Source organism: Chrysemys picta, chromosome 3 (assembly GCF_011386835.1).
Source record: "Chrysemys picta bellii isolate R12L10 chromosome 3, ASM1138683v2, whole genome shotgun sequence".
Classification (NCBI taxonomy): domain Eukaryota; kingdom Metazoa; phylum Chordata; order Testudines; family Emydidae; genus Chrysemys; species Chrysemys picta.
In genome coordinates this window covers 165,045,899-165,061,922 of record NC_088793.1, presented here as the reverse complement: position 1 = coordinate 165,061,922, position 16,024 = coordinate 165,045,899, and the positions used below count along the sequence as shown (strand labels likewise).

The window sequence follows — 16,024 nt, the reverse complement described above, 5'->3', positions numbered from 1 at the left end:
TCAGAGCATCAAGTTATTGAATTCTAAGAATGATCAGACTTACTTGACAGTGCTGTTTAGTTGCCCCTACAACAGAAATATGCTGTTTTATCTCCTAAGAGATTCTTGAGGAAGAAAATTCAATCTATACCAACGAGTAAGTTATTTTCCTCTCAAGGCATATTGATTTAAATATTGACTTCACTGCTGGAGGGTTATTTCACTCCACATTTCAGATATGCATGGTTAAGTGACAAGTATTTAATGTACCAATAAAAATGTGATTTCTGGCACTATAATCTTGTCTGTACAATTCTGACTTTTTAAATTCCAAAGTAGCCTAGCTTCCTAAAATAATTTATTTTCATCTGAATCTGAATCCACTTTGCTCAATGTAAATGGGTTTCTTCCAGGTTAAAACGTAAACAAACATTAAAACCCACTTACAAAACTACTTTGCACTACCTGCTAGCTTCTTTTATGTTCGTCAGAAGGGAATTTAGTTTCTGGACGACAGAAGTCCTTTATTTAGTAACAGAAAAAGTAATGCCACAGGACCTGCTGCCATTTGTCATAAATCTAGATTGAGAGTTCGCTGGGACATGGAATTCCTCTTTATTTCTTGTTAATACAGTGCCTCTCACTTGGGATTCCTGACTTTGATTAAGTCTTCTAGGAATAATAATAATAATAATAATAATAATATATCACATGCCACTGAACAGCTAACTAAGGTTAGTTATTATTATTTTATTTTCTAGTAGTACCTAGGGAGTCCCAGTTATGGACCATGACCCCATTGTGCTGGGCATTGTACAAATACAAAACAAAAAGATGGCCCCTGCCCCAAAGAGCTTACAGCCTATCTCATTGGAGTGTTGTCTTCATTAGTGAGTGAATATTATTGAAACCCCTCATGCATGCTAAATTTCCCGTTTTGTGTGCACACAACCCTAGCCTACCAATCCCAGGAGCCAATTTTATTTGTACAATTGTTCCTAGCAAATTCTTCTTTAGATGTTGACAAATAGGGCCCTCCCCTCGACCTCCCTTCGTCCCACACCCCTCGCCTTCAAGTCTCAGGCTTCTGTGGGTACATCTACGCTGGAATAAAAGACACACAGCATGGCTTTTGCTCGCCAGGGTCAGCTGACTCAGGATCATGTGGATCAGACTCTGGGGCTAAAAATTGCTGTGTAGACATTCCCCTTAAGCAGGGTCCCAGAACTCAGGCTCCGACCTGCGCCCAAGGTCCCAGAACTCAGGCTCCGACCTGCGCCCAAACATCTACACAGCATTTTACAGTCCCACAGCCCAACCCCATGAGCCTGAGTCTGCTGACCCGGGCCAGCTGCTTGTGTTTAATAGGTTGTGTAGATGTACCCTATGTGTATGTGTCCTGCAGCAGGAGGCCTCTGATGGTAATCTGAAAACTCTCTGTCCCTTCCTCTTCTTGTTCAAAATGAGTCAGATTTTTGGGGGGGCAGATACCCCAAAATCAATTCTCAGATCTTCCTGGAAACCCTGGACCCTGCCCTGTGCCTAGTAGTGCAATTGGAGGGGCAGGAGCAAGTGACATTTCAGGGAGGAGTTGCATGCAAAAGATTGTTGGCCAGACCTGCCCAAAAATGCAAAGGCCAGCTTTGCCTGTATTGTTTTGGTGTTAGTGTTGCCATCGACAGTTGCAAAGAAAGCACTGGAGTACGTGTACCCAGAGACAGGTCCTCTTCCCCTTAAAAATGTATTGTAGTTAAACTTACACACAGAGGGCTCAATTCACATTTTGTGCCAGCTCCTGGCCCCTCAGGACAGCACATACATTTGGATGGGGGTGTAGTAACGTGAGCTGCTTGAGACTTCAATTCAACCAGTGGGGCAAGCCACCAAGTCAATATGTTACTAGAGCACCTCTCCCAGATAGCCTCTTCTGGCAGGGGTTCTTGAGCCCTGGCTGGAATTTAAAGCTGCCCCGTCCTGAAAGAAACCCTGGGGGGAAATAGAGATTTGGGGCCAATACGGACACTTCCACTGAGGTGAATCCACAGTAGGCACAAGGAGTAGAATTGTGGAAATGAATTTGTCCCATAATTTGTTAGAGATTGTTTAATTTATTTATATTTATTCAATTTCACCTTTAAGCAAGAAATTAGCCTTTCTCTCTGCATGCGTTTTAATTGAAATCGTGATCTAAAGAAATGTGCTCTCTTTATTAACCCCAGCAGTGTAATTTTTCATTGTAAGACTCTGATTCAGAGGAAACGGTGTCACTAAAACAGACACACAACCCAAGAAAAAATGACAGCTTTCCTCAATCAGTTCCTTTCATGACCTTGATTTGAACCTTAATCTGTTTTAACTATGTTTTTTTTATTAGCCATTCAGACTTTGAGGTGATGCTAATTTTCCTGTTTTTAGACTATCAGTTTATAGGGACTTTTTAATGTAACTAATCAAGGTTGATTTATGTTATTTTGGCTATGATTTCTAATAATTACTGTTTTTTTAAGTATTTGCAGTTTTCTGCATATATCTGTCAAAATGCTACATATGTGGATACCATGCTGTTTCTGTCACATTGTACATAAAACTCTTCTTTTTATTTATAACAAAATAACCATGAAAAATATTATGATATGAAGACTACAAGCCTGATCTTCTAATCTTTACTCATATGAGCAATCTTTTCCTGCAAGTAATACCATTAAAATCAAGGAATACTCAAGACAGGAAGGCTTTTCAGGATCAGACCCTATCTGAGGTGTCTGGAATAGAGAATAAATATATACTTAAATCTGTCTTCTAAATATTATAAAATGTTGTAGCTGATAACTAGTAATTTTCTTTGCCTATGGCATTAAAGAACAGATTGTGTTACTATGCTTATCTCTACCTTTACAAACAAATACACCAGAAAAATATGTTGAGTAGAAAAAACAGTGCTCATTATCAAATGCTTAATTAGATTTACTACAGGTTTTTGTACTTTTTGGCATAAACTTCAAAACATATTGCTGCATGGTTATTCTTTGAATTCTTTACAGTTTAAAGGAAGCATCTATGTATCTACAATATGTATTGATCTATAGATCTAATGCAATAGTATGTTATTATTATTATAATTATCATTATTTTATTTGCATTATGGTAGCATCTAGGGGCTCTAACCAAGATCAGGACCCTGTTGTGCAAAGCACTTTACATACAAATAGTAAGAGAATGTCCTTACCCCAAACTGTTAATTAAAAGCACTGCACAGCTATGATCTTTAAAGCTTGGCACATTTGATTAGATTTTCATTGAAACTTACAGATTTGATCCAGTATTTTGAGGACATGTACACGTGTGTCCTAGTGGTTAGAGGGGGTGGGCAGCTGTGAGCTGTATCACATGCCCTGTAGTTATAGGTGTCATTGGAACAATATCAAGAGAACAAACTTTGTAATTGTTCCATGGGCTAAACCTCTCAATGCATGTTCATTAGGGCTGTGTCAAATGATGCATTAATATTTTGTTAGAGAACAAACTGATCAAATAATTACAAATACAGTTGTAAATTTGGCAAGCAGAGTTTTTACCCTGAAAAGGGAGAAGATGCTCAGATGCTACAGGGCTGGGCATCAGTATAACCCCCTTGGATAGAAAGATAGATAGACACAAACTCCATTGATTATTCAATCTTCATCTTATTCAAACTTTATTTCTGCGAAAGAGCAATTCCCCTGCTCCCCACCATCAGGTTGAAAGCGTTGCCATATTTGTGATTACTTCAAGAGCTACTGGCTAATTTGGAAATATGTGGAAGTAGAAAAATGAATGGTATATGTAAAAATGGATGAATATCCTTGAATGCTACATTAATTAACACAGCCATATAGTTAGGGTGGTTGGTGTTAAAGAAAAGAATGATGCTTTTTTAATCCAAAACTTTCCCTCCCTCCTCATCTATTTTATCCCCTCTTGTCACTTTCTATTAGCTGATCGTGGCTTCTCATCTCTTGCTTGAAGGGTGGGCCAACATATTACTTCGGAGCTGATGTAAGTGACACTCCAAGGATTGGCCGGCAGCAGGTTCAGTAAGAGCAGCTACCACCCAACCCCTGGAGTGTCAGGATGTCATCTCCGTGACATGCCTGGAATCCTCAGTTCATTCTTGAACTGTCTTGTTACAGCCTAATAGCTGTAATGTTTCACTCTAAGTCTGTCGATGGCACGGACTTGACCTCTTCACCCGGTGACGTCTCTCTCTTTTGCTGAGATCCGTACTTTTATTTTTACTGCCGAGTTCTCCTCTTTAATGGAGCAGATGATCTCTTGTAAGCCAGGATTTCTATCAGAGGTGAATGACTGACAATCCTACTGGAGCATGCTGTGGAGATGTGTGTGTGCATGTTTGCCATAAGAAAAATCATTTTATGATGCAGTAGCTAGTGCAGGCCAAAGCAAAACCTTTCAAATTGCATCTTAGGTGAGTGAATTTAGTGCTTGTGAAAGGTCCTGGACTGAGATTCTTGGACCCTAATTCCGTTCCCTGATCTTGTTACTTTATGGCAAAAGAGGTGGCAACAGCTTCCTAGGGAACCCCGTTTGTGTAAAGAACCTACCTGAGTGACATAGGGTATCAGAATGGTCCTATAGTATTTCCTCCAGCCCACAGCATAGCATAGTGTTCGGGGAGGCAGAAGTTTTGGGGAAGGAGGAAGCACAGCCAGAACACACCTCCGCCTGGTTATTCTGGGCTGATGGATGGCTCCATTGGGAGCTGTTGCAGCCATTGTAAGTTAGAGCAACCCTTGGGCTGGCTCTGACTTTTGCTGGGGTCCCCTTAGGACCTTGGTGAAACCTAGAACCAGGACCATTTAAATGCTAACATTATCAGGCACAGTTAATCTCTCTCTCTTTCTCTCTCTCTCTTTTAAGAAAGCAAAATAAAAAACGTGGAACGAAAACAGTGGGGTATAAATTTCACTATTTAAACATCTGCTTTATCTTATGTTCCATCCGCAATACTTCAGCTATACTTCGTTTATTTGGTCCTTCCTCTGGCAAACATGTAGGTACATGGGTAAATTTATGGGTATGAGTAGTCCTATTGAATTCAGTCAGCTTCCCATAGTTCACATGGCTAAGCAGCTGCAGGATTAGGACCTTTGTAAGCTCTTTGATGAAGTAACCTTTTCTGCCACTGTAAAGAGCCCAGTTTAGTACTATAGAAAAAAATATTCAGCATCCTTGTGTGCATTCTGATTCAATCTATGTGCCATAGATCATTGCATTATCACAAAGTATTTGCTCCATAGAACCCTGGCCCCATGAACCGTGCTGGAGAGAAAGCAAATGAGGTGGAGGGTTGCAGGAAAATTACGGATAGTCTCTTGTGTTTAAGAAACTCAGGGGAGCTGGGTTCTGTTCTTGACCAGGCCACAGATTCCAGTGTGGTGCTGGGCATGACTATAATAAAGCATACTCAAGAGTACCAAATTAAAGTTCCACAGGCAACCTTGATTCTGGTATTTCTTAACTTCTGAGTGTTTGACTTTGCAACCATAATATTGATTTAACATAGTTTTCGTAGCTTTTGGGATGTAATTTCCTAGGTTTTTAAAAAGTCAGCTGAAACCCCCCCCCCCCAGGAAATTCATCACGTGAAACCATATTGACCCTCTACATGGGACATCAGTGGAGTTAGAACCCCGGGCCTTTAGATCCACAGCACAGATATCTACCCCTTGACCTAAAGATAATAGCAGATAGCAGCAGTAGACTGTTATCCCTTATGTGGACAAATCCCTCGAGGGAAAAATGACACATACTATGGTGGTGGTTTACACAGTTATTTGTTAGACAACGGCAGAACATTGGGGATTAGGAACCCTAATATAGGTTCTGGAGGAGAGTGTGGTCTAGTAGTTTTAGATAGTACAGCCAAGCACATTGCTTTGGCACATTGATTTCCCTAACCTTAGAAACAACGGAGGTGTTTTTTTTTCTGAAATGTAACAAAATAAATAAATAAATTAAAAAAAGAAAAGAAAAGAAAAGAAAAGAAAGACTTAGAGACTAAATATGGAAAATTTCAGCCCAATCAAAGTCTGGCAAAATTGTAAGGAACTGAATACAGAGGTTTATAATGGACAGAGTTGGACAAGCTTAACTAAAGGGGTCACTACAAGCTCCACTACTAATAACTTAGTAGCTGATCCTACACACAGATCTGCGTTCCTGTACAGAGCCCCACTGACTTCACTAAAGCCCCATGGGCGGCACTAGATTCTACCCAGTTATACTTGATTGCATGTTTGGGGAGGGGGGTCTTAGTTTTTGCAATTTATTAGCTTTACATTTGTTGAGTGAACAAAGATTGAATAATTTATGATGATGTCCACTTAGGTACCATATGGGCCATTGTAAGCGGTGTGTTATTCTGAATATAAACAGAAGCAGAGACTTTAATCAAGAATGACCTGTATGTTAGATTAAGAAAATAATAACAAAAAAAGATGGAAGTAAAGGGGGTATACTATATATATATAGTGACAATCCGTGGAACTTGAACACACAGCAGCTCCTTGTTTCTGCAGATAGAAAAGTCCTCAGAGATTTAAAGGGATACCCACAGAAAACAAGGATATGACATTTACATAGCTAAAAATAACACTCTTTACTGCAGATGCAATTTTTTGGGGACATGCATGCCTCTCCATCATTTAAAATATACATTTGGTTGCAACATGGTTTCTGCCCATCCTCATGAAGTCACTAGAAAATGTTTCTAGAAGGTTGTTTGCGCTATTGTTTATGGGACATTGCAATGGGAAATATTTTATTGTTTATTTTATTTTGGGGAAGAGGAAAGTAAAATTCCCTTTTTAATGGCTGAGCGTTTGTGTGGCTCTTTAAGTCTTCAGCAAATATATTAATTTTACATGCCAAAGTCTTGAGAAGTGTTTGACTGCCCATGGCTTTTGTGCGCATTTCCAGATGGCAGATGCCATTTTGTGTTTTGCATAAACTGACTAAATTTCCTTGCTCTTTGTACATATTGCAGAGGAAACCATTCTCTGCTTTCAATAGGACAGAACAGCTCGTTGGCATCCAAACCAGTTCTGGTCTGGTGATACAAAAAATATTTAAGGGGGAATTCTGAGACCAAGCTGGTGGCAATAATCACTTCATACATTGTAACACAGGGAAAGGGTTTAACAGTTGTATTAGAAATATCTTGAGGGCTCTCCCCAGTGAAGCTGAAATAAACCAGCCAAGGTAACCTCATGGGTTGAAGATATAATTTGATGTATGCTTTTTCCATATTTATTTAAATGGAGAAACATATGTTGTATATGAATGAACATTATTTTTGGTTCATCTTTTTGCCAGTGCAGGTTTGTTCCCTGTGGTGTACTTTGTAGGTCTTTGTTTTAAATACCCCAGTGATGGGGCTTCCACCACATTGAATCTTTTATTCTGTCTGTTTTAGCTTATTTATGGAAAGTCGCTGTATTGCTTTTCCAGATCCAAAGATCAAACCAGGACCTTCAGGCATTTACTTTAATTGGAGATGAAGAGAAAAAAAAATAAGAAAGAAGAAAAGTAAAGTCTATATGAGCGGGCATGCAGTGAGTGAAATCCTGGCTCCACTGAAGACAATGGGAATTTTGCCATTAACTTCATTGGGACCAGGATTTCACACATTGCGTGTGTGTCTTCTGTGACTGTTTGCACTGAACTTAATACAAAATGGGCGTCTCTCTCTGTAGACAGCAGAGCACTTAGAAATTTGAGATTTAATGGTGCGGTACCCTGAAAACAAATGCATAACAAGCAGTTACATAGCTAAACACACCATAGTTTCAACTGAATCTCTAGTTTGAGCTTATAATTGTATGTTTAGGTGTTTGGGGTCAGGGAGGGAGGAGTCATGTGTTATTGCCTTAAGAATGGAAATATGTTTCTGTGAATTGGTAAAGTGTGTTAAGTATAAAATGAGGTTTTAAAATAAACTCTTTTCAATTTTTTATATGCTCATTCTGACAACACCTTGCAGAAGAAAAGCAAAACAAATATCCTGTCTATTCTAGAAAGAATACAGAAGTCAGTACTAATTTGTGTTCAAAGAAACTAAGATTATATGTCATGCTGTTAATCAGATTTTTATCATTTTAAGTGGTGTCCAGATATAGTTGAAGTGGGCAGTGTACATAATAACATAATTATGGGTGTTATAATGACGTAACAGCAGCAGGAGCTCGCCTCCTGACTCCTTGGTTTTCCATTCCCACCCACCATGATCTACAGCTATATTTAGTTGTTTTTCACAGTGCTACCTAATGCCGTGGTCCCAAGTATTTTTTTAAGTAAAATAATAGAGATAAGACCATATTGATTTTCCATGAAAGTCAAAACACTGGAACCTTTTCTTGCAAATGATTGTTCTTATTTAATGTTTTTTAAAATTATGTGTATTATTGTCTTCTGTGCCTGGAGTGCAATCACTCAGGGGTAGATTCTCAAGTGGGGTAAATTGTCCTAGCTTCACTGAAGGCAATGGAGCCAGGACCACTGACACCAGCCGAGGAACTGCCCCACACATTTTAAGACAGGTTTGTGGATTGTAGAAGAACTGAGATGATTAAATAACTGAGCGGTGTTTGGGGATTTGAATAAAGGAAGTTTTGACTGCTGAATTACTGTACTTTGACAATTCTCAGGCTATCATTTTTGGCACCACTCATCCATGCGAGATTGCAGTTCCAGGAACACCTGATAAACCACTAATAGGTGAGACCTTCATGTTTATGTAACACTACGGTGATGGAGGACAACAAACCTCATGCCTGTGGTGGACATTTGCCATAGAATCATAGGGTTAGAAGGGAAGTATCTAGTCTAACCTGTTGCCAAGATGCTGGATTTGTTGTGTCTAAAGCACCCAAGAATGATGGCTATCCAGCTTCCTTTTGAACACGTCCAGCGAAGTAGCTTCCACAACCTCCCTAGGCAGTCTGTTCCATTGTCCTACTGTTCTTACAATTACGAAGTTTTTACTGAGATTTAATCTAAATTTGCTATGCTGTAGTTTGAACCCATTGCCTCTTGTCCTGCCCTCTATGGCAAGAGAAAACAACTTTTCACCATCTTTTTTATGGCAGCCTTTCAAGTATTTGAAGACCACTATCATTTCCACCCTCAAGCTCCTCTTTTCCAAACTAAACATACCCAGTTCCTTCATCCTTTGATCATACGGCTTCAATTCCATCCCTTTGATCATCTTTGTCGCTCGCCTCTGGATCCTTTCCAGTTTCTCCACATCCTTTCTGTACGTTGGTGACCAGAATTGGACACAGTACTCCAGCTGAGCCCTACCCAGAGCCGAGTAGAGTGGTACCATCACCTCCCGTGACTTACATGCTATGCCTCTGTTAATTCGACCTAAAATTGCATTTGCTTTTTTTGCAACAGCATCACATTGCTGACTCATGTTGAGGTTGTGATCAGCATGGTTCCATAGTAATGGCTCTTTTGATGTATCCTGATATGGTTAATGTATTACCATGGTACAATGGGCAATTCTCACAACCCAACAATATAGTCTTGAGGTGAACTCTGATCTTGCAGTAGTAAGCTAATTAATAGTATGTAGCCATTTCCACCTTAACCAAAGGCTTATTACTTTTGTCCATGACACTGAACACTGTCCCTTCAGTATGTTTCTAGACGCTCCCTTGTATCGCAGAATGACCATTGGATAAAGTTGGTGACTTGTTGAAAGACTAGTTTATTGGTCCTGAAGCTTGCAATGGAAAGCGAGATGTATACAGTGTATTTAACTGTATAGAGAAATTTACTGTTACCAATACATTCGTGCGAAGGAGTCCCAAGCTAGATGAAGCCTTGGACCAGGATTCTTGGCAGGAGGTGGTTGCTTGCCAACTTTACAATTGGTTGATTCAGCACAAGTCAGCAGGGTTGTGTATTTCTGTTCCTGTAGTCAAAGCTCATTCATTCTGTGCAACATAGCTCAGATCTTGTGCAACTACTGATATTTGTACAGCATTTACTTTATAGCTGTGAATATTTGTAAATCTACATTCTGGTGGGAAAGCAGAATTTGACACCTTCACGTTACATTTATTTATTCTAATAACTGCAACTTCTTCTTCCTCTCTGTCAGTCAAGATACTGCACTGTATGTAAAATAGGAAGGTTGTGAAAATGTGAGCAAGGATGGAAAGAAGGTGTGTGTGTGTGTGTGTGTGTGTGTGTGTGTGAATAGCTTAAAATGATAATTCATTCTTCCTCTCTAAGAATGATTCATTCAGGTTATAACATAACAGATTCATCCCTAGTGTAAATCCATTGATTTCAGTAAAATTGCACCAGGGATGAATTTGCCTCAGTCAGCTCTAAATTTATTTAGATTTAAACAGCAATTAGAAATGTCCATACAAAAAGCTCTAAGTGCCCTAATAGTTAATTAGACTTACAATCACCTAATGATGACCACCCTGCGGCATAAAAATAATCATATACTGGGAACAAATTAACTCAGCCAGCCAATAAATCAAAGCAGGGGAAGAGCTCCTTTCCCTCTCCCGGGGACTTACCCCCAACATTTACCAAAACACAATCAAAAATGGCTTTTGCAGCATGTTCAGAAGGTGATCAAGCCTGGGCTATTTCAGACCATGGTGGGGAGCCAGAGCCCCAAGGTGCTCACAAAGAATGTCTCTTCGTCTACCCACTCTCTTTTCTGATGAGGGAGTTCCATCTTGAGTGTCTCTGCTGACCGCCTCTGTGGCAGTGTGACATGGGGAGAGAGGAAGTCAAAACCAAAACCTTAAACTCTACCTGGAAACCAGTAGGTTCTCTTGAACCCCGAGAAGAAATGTCATGTGCTCCCAGGAAGATTCCCCACTCAGCAAGCAAGTTGCCACATTTTGTACCAGTTTCTGTCTCCAAATGGATTTAAAGTTAGCCCCAAGTACAGCACATCTCCGTAGTCCACAAAGTAACAAAGGCACGAATAAAAGCATGAAAGCTCCTAGCCAGGTACAGATGGTAAAATACTGACTTGGCTACAGCTGTAATATGATCAACTAACAGCATCTGGGACCTAAAATCACCTCTTCTTTGGAGGTGACCAGTGGTGGATGCACTTCCAAATCAAATGGACTGATATTATCTCCTTCCACTGCTCCTTCAACCCACCATCACAACCTCAGTCTTGTCTGGGCTGAGCTTCAGACAACTCATTCTTAGCCAGGCTCCAGTCTCAACATGACATTGACCGGGGTGCTGAACCACCTTCTTCCAGATACGTGGGTATCATCAACATAATGAACTACCCCCCATGCCTCCTTACCGACCCTCTGAATGGCAGCTTATATAGGCTGAACTGGGTGGGTGACAGAAAGACACCTGAGTCGCCCCACACTTGAGAGCACTTTGGGAGCAGGAATGCTTGCTCATGATTATCCATTGCAGTTTCTCCAAGAGAAAAGAAGGAAGACACTGAAGAGCACACCTGTCCCGCTCTGCCAAGGTCCACAAGAGAGTAAAAAACATCCTGTGGCCAACTGTGTTGAAGGCAGAAAATACATCTAATATCACCAGCCCAGATAGCCAATCTTCACCCACTTCCAGGAGGAGACCATTGGCCAGTGCGACCAGTGCAGTCTTTGTGTCAAAGTGAGGCCTGGACTCAGACCAACAAAGGTGAAGAAGATTAAAATTCCCAGTGGGCCCCATCTTGATATCCTTTCTCAGCAACTCTCCCACTCATGGCCAAGATAGAAGGGAGGCTGGTTTAGTGGTGAAGGTACCAGTGTAAGTGTTTGGAGACAGGGGCTCTGTTCTTGGCTGTGCTATGTTGCCTTGGGGCAAGGTATTGAACCTAACTGTGTCTCAGTTTCACCAACTTTAAAATGGGTGATGATAATATTCCCCTCCCCGAAAGATGTGTGGTGTGTCTTAATTCATAACCAAGAGAGATGCTCAGATATTACAGTGATGAGTGCCATAAAAATGCCTATACATTCTTTTGCCTCATCCTGCAAAGCCCTGATGTCTTCCTCAAGGGGCTTCCACTGACTTCAGGACCAGTCCCCAAATGACTAGTTAGAAGTACCCCTGACAACATGAAATGGAAAGTTGGACACCTAAATGAATGGGAATGTGTGTGCGGCTCCTGCCACTCCCAAAATATCTTTAGCAGCACTGAAAGCACCATAGTCTTTGGAGCAACAGATGATTGATGGATGATTAATAGCTGATTTGCTGTGCCATTAAAAAAGGATTCATTTTACTTATACACTGTATGTAGAATTAGTTAAGGGTTGCACAGGAAAGAAAGTGATGAGACATTGTTCCCATTAAATTATAATAACAGCCTTCCTAACTACTGTATATTTATTATATAAGAAAAGGAAATGCCTAGTAAAATTCTGTATAGGTTAATAACACCTTCATAATATAGTCCCTCTTTTCTATTGACTTGAATAGCCCTCCTACTGACTTTTACTGGATTATTAGAGTTAATTACATCAATTGCAATATAATTGATTCTTAAATACTATGTAGGGCCCTCATACAATTATGGAAAAACAAAAGTCATCTAGACATCTCAGATCAAAAAAGATTTGGAATTCCTGCACATTTAATTCCTGATAATCACCAGTCAGTTTGGACATTAAGATTGCAGGGTCTCTTGTTTTCTTTCTGCTAGGTTTTGACAGAATTGATAGTTTTACAACATTTAACTCAGTGTGCATGGAAATATAAGATTAAAGCTACGAATGTAATTTGCTAAAACCGTTACTTCATCTCCCAAAAGTGAAATGTGTTACCTGCCTGTCTATACTATAATATAATTTGTACACACAAGCATGCAGAAATATGCATTTATCATTGAAGATTGAAGTCCTTTATCCACAGGTGCAGGAATTCCTGTAGATCTTGCTTGCTAAAGTCACCACGGGCCTTCAATATATGACATGAAGCAGAACTGAACACTGATCTCCAGAGGGTAAAACATCTATGCATTATTTCACTGAGTAACTTTGACATAAAAAAGGTTTCTAAAGGATGGTCCTGTACCCCAGATAACGATTACAAACCATTCAAAAGAAGGTGCTTTCAGATAAACCCTCTGAGGCATGCTACAATATTATTAAGGAGCAGTTCAACTTTAAAGTCAGTCAGACATAACATTTTTGTGAGCCTGCTCTTGGTCAGAAACCCCTATGGTATAAATGTAGTAGATGTAACTTGATTTATTTTTTTTACAGGCTTTGTTACTGCTCTCCAATGGCCTTCTAGGAGCCATGCAGGGTTTTGTATTAGTCAGTTTTCTTTGTGTTTGTGGGTGTATTATGCCATTAAAGTCTCTGCAAGGTAAATTCAGCAGTCTTTAAGTTGCTAAATGAAATGTATTAAACTCAGTTCAACGGGTGTTAAAATGTCAGCCTGAAATTCCCACTATGCGATCCACGAAATCAAGCTGCCTGCACTTTCACTGGATTTTTTAGTGTTATTATTTTTGCTTTCCGTGGCAGACTGCTTAATCCACATCACTTAAACCATCCTGCAGCAGCCTGCCGTCAAAGGCTTCCCCAAGGAAAAATTAAGCACTTACAACAATAAATTATTGAAAGACTACATCTAAGGGCACCATCCACCTTGTTCTCATACCCGCTTTAAGTGTTAAATAAATAATAACATCCTGTTCACCGTGCCGTCAGTAGGGGTTAAATAAGTCATTGCAAATGAGATCCAAATCATAGGACTTAGCGGGCTTCCAAGTTTTTGTTTGCAAGGAGTAACTACTTCAGGCCTTTTGATCGTTTGGGTCTTTAAGGAAAGCCTTTTTTCCATTCCAACTACTTCCTGTTAATGTGGAAATGAGAGGAAATGAGCATTAAACAGAAGCACGGGCCCACCCTTTTCCAGTCGTGTGCCTAATTTGTCAGGTGTAATATTGGCACCTGGAGGCTTGTTTTGGCTCCTGTTACATCCTTACTGGGGAAGTATCAAAATCCTTGTAACACACAGTGTAGGACTTCAAAGCCTTTTTGTTACACAAAGAAAGAAAGAGGATATCATCATTAGAAAACGCAGAATTCCATGCCCTCATTAGTTTGTTAAATGTGAGACAAATGAGCAACAATAACCTATAAACAATGAGAAAAAGTATGTGGCATTTGATTAAGAATATACATTAACATGGAAGCATAGCCATGGTTGTAAGGTAATAATGGCCTCTTTATAAAAAAAAATGTACTTACTTTATAGCAGGGGTCGGCAACCTTTCAGAAGTGGTGTGCCGAGTCTTCATTTATTCACTCTAATTTAAGGTTTTGCGTGCCAGTCATACATTTTAACGTTTTTAGAAGGTCTCTTTTTATAAGTCTATATATATATATCTAAACTATTGTTGTATGTAAAGTAAATAAGGTTTTTAAAATGTTTAAGAAGCTTCATTTAAAATTAAATTAAAATGCAGAGCCCCCCGGACCGGTGGCCAGGACCCGGGCAGTGTGAGTGCCACTGAAAATCAGCTTGTTTGCCACCTTTGGCACACGTGCCATAGGTTGCCTATCCCTGCTTTATAGGAATCTTCACGAAGATGATTAAGCACATGTGTATCTTGGAGTAAATTGAAGGCTATTCACAATCTTAACGTTACACATGCGCTTAAGCATCTTGCAGCCATTGGGGCCCAAATGCTGCTGCAGTGCAAAATATGGTGAACCCAAAGGGACAGCGTCTGATACCCATCAAGAAGAGAAAGGGTATCTTAGTCCGTGAGGAGTCCTATTAAATTCAAAAGCTGTACTCAAGTTGAGTAAGGGTGTCAGTATTTGGCCAGATTTATTAACGATACGCTAAGAGAATAAACCTCTTCACAGAATTTGTTCGCCAGGCTGCAATGCAAATAGATTTAAGCCGCTTTAAATGGTACCTGATACTGAAAATATTCTGAGTGAGCCAAAGTGCAAAATACAGTACTGACCTGAACGGTGAAATGGCTAGGGTTGATTTGGATTTTCAGAACTGATTAACATTTTTGGAGCACAGCAGCTGTTTGTGAGCCATTTCTCTCAGATATGAGCTACAGTTAATTAGTGTTTTGGGGGGAAGGAGTGGAAATAGTGTAGCTAATTGTTATGCTAGTCAAGGTAAATCAAGCCAGGAGGGAATACTCTTCTTCTTCTTCTTCTTCTTCTTCTTCTTCTTCTTCTTCTTCTTCTTCTTCTTTACCAAACCAAAATAAATTCCAAAAACCAATGGAGCTCCTTTAATTCCCACATTGATGCAAGATGATATGAACATATCTGTAACTGTTTTGATATAACAGTGGAATGAAAGCAGCTGCCATGTCAATGTTGGGTAACAAAAGGGGTTATGCAACTGAACATAAAATGAGTATCTCCTCCTGGTTGTTAGGCCTGATTCTTCCCCCCTTCATCATGTAGAGTACCTTGTTAATTGAGTAGTTCCACTGATCAGGCCCACTCTTTGTTGCAGAAAGTGGAGAGAGCCAAGTGGCCAAACAACTCCAGTGTGGTTTGGATTTCTCAGATTTCTTGGATCTATTTCAGCTGGATCAATACAATTATAGTTTCAGGCATGAATATGGAGACAGAATTAGTAACCTTGGCCAATTATCTCATTTTGGTGATGGCCAAAGGTCTGGGCTTATGCTGAGGTTGTTATCTGCAGCAGTCTTTGACACCATTGACTGGGGGACGTTGTTGACTTGCTGATAGGTTGTTTCACAGTAGCTCTATATTTTCCTTACTAACAGATCTCAGTGAGGGTTGCTGGATAACTGATCATCTCTTCCAAGGACCCTCTCATGTGGGTCCTGCAAGGATTTATTCTGTTGATCCTCCTAGTCAACTTGTATGTGAGACCAGCAGAAGAGAGACAGGGGTTCTTTGTGCTTTGTGCTGTTTGTGCGTTGTAGTCACTTCATATCTCCTTTTCTGGAGAGCCAGGTGGTGCAGTTTCCTTGTGATTCTTGGTGTGAATCTAGATGTGAATGGGC

The 16,024-nt window shown here is 40.0% G+C and overlaps 1 long non-coding RNA gene across 6 annotated transcripts in view; it reads left to right on the top strand.

The window, feature by feature from the left end:
* LOC103307555 (uncharacterized) overlaps positions 1-16,024 on the top strand; it is an 87,254-nt gene that overhangs the window by 14,674 nt on the left and 56,556 nt on the right. The window contains exon 4 of one of the 6 annotated variants that reach the window (XR_010599878.1): positions 12,910-13,000. The exons of the other annotated variants lie outside the window; for them this stretch is intronic. This is a non-coding gene — a long non-coding RNA (uncharacterized LOC103307555). The remainder of the gene's footprint in view (positions 1-12,909; positions 13,001-16,024) is intronic. 6 annotated transcript variants of the gene reach the window in all.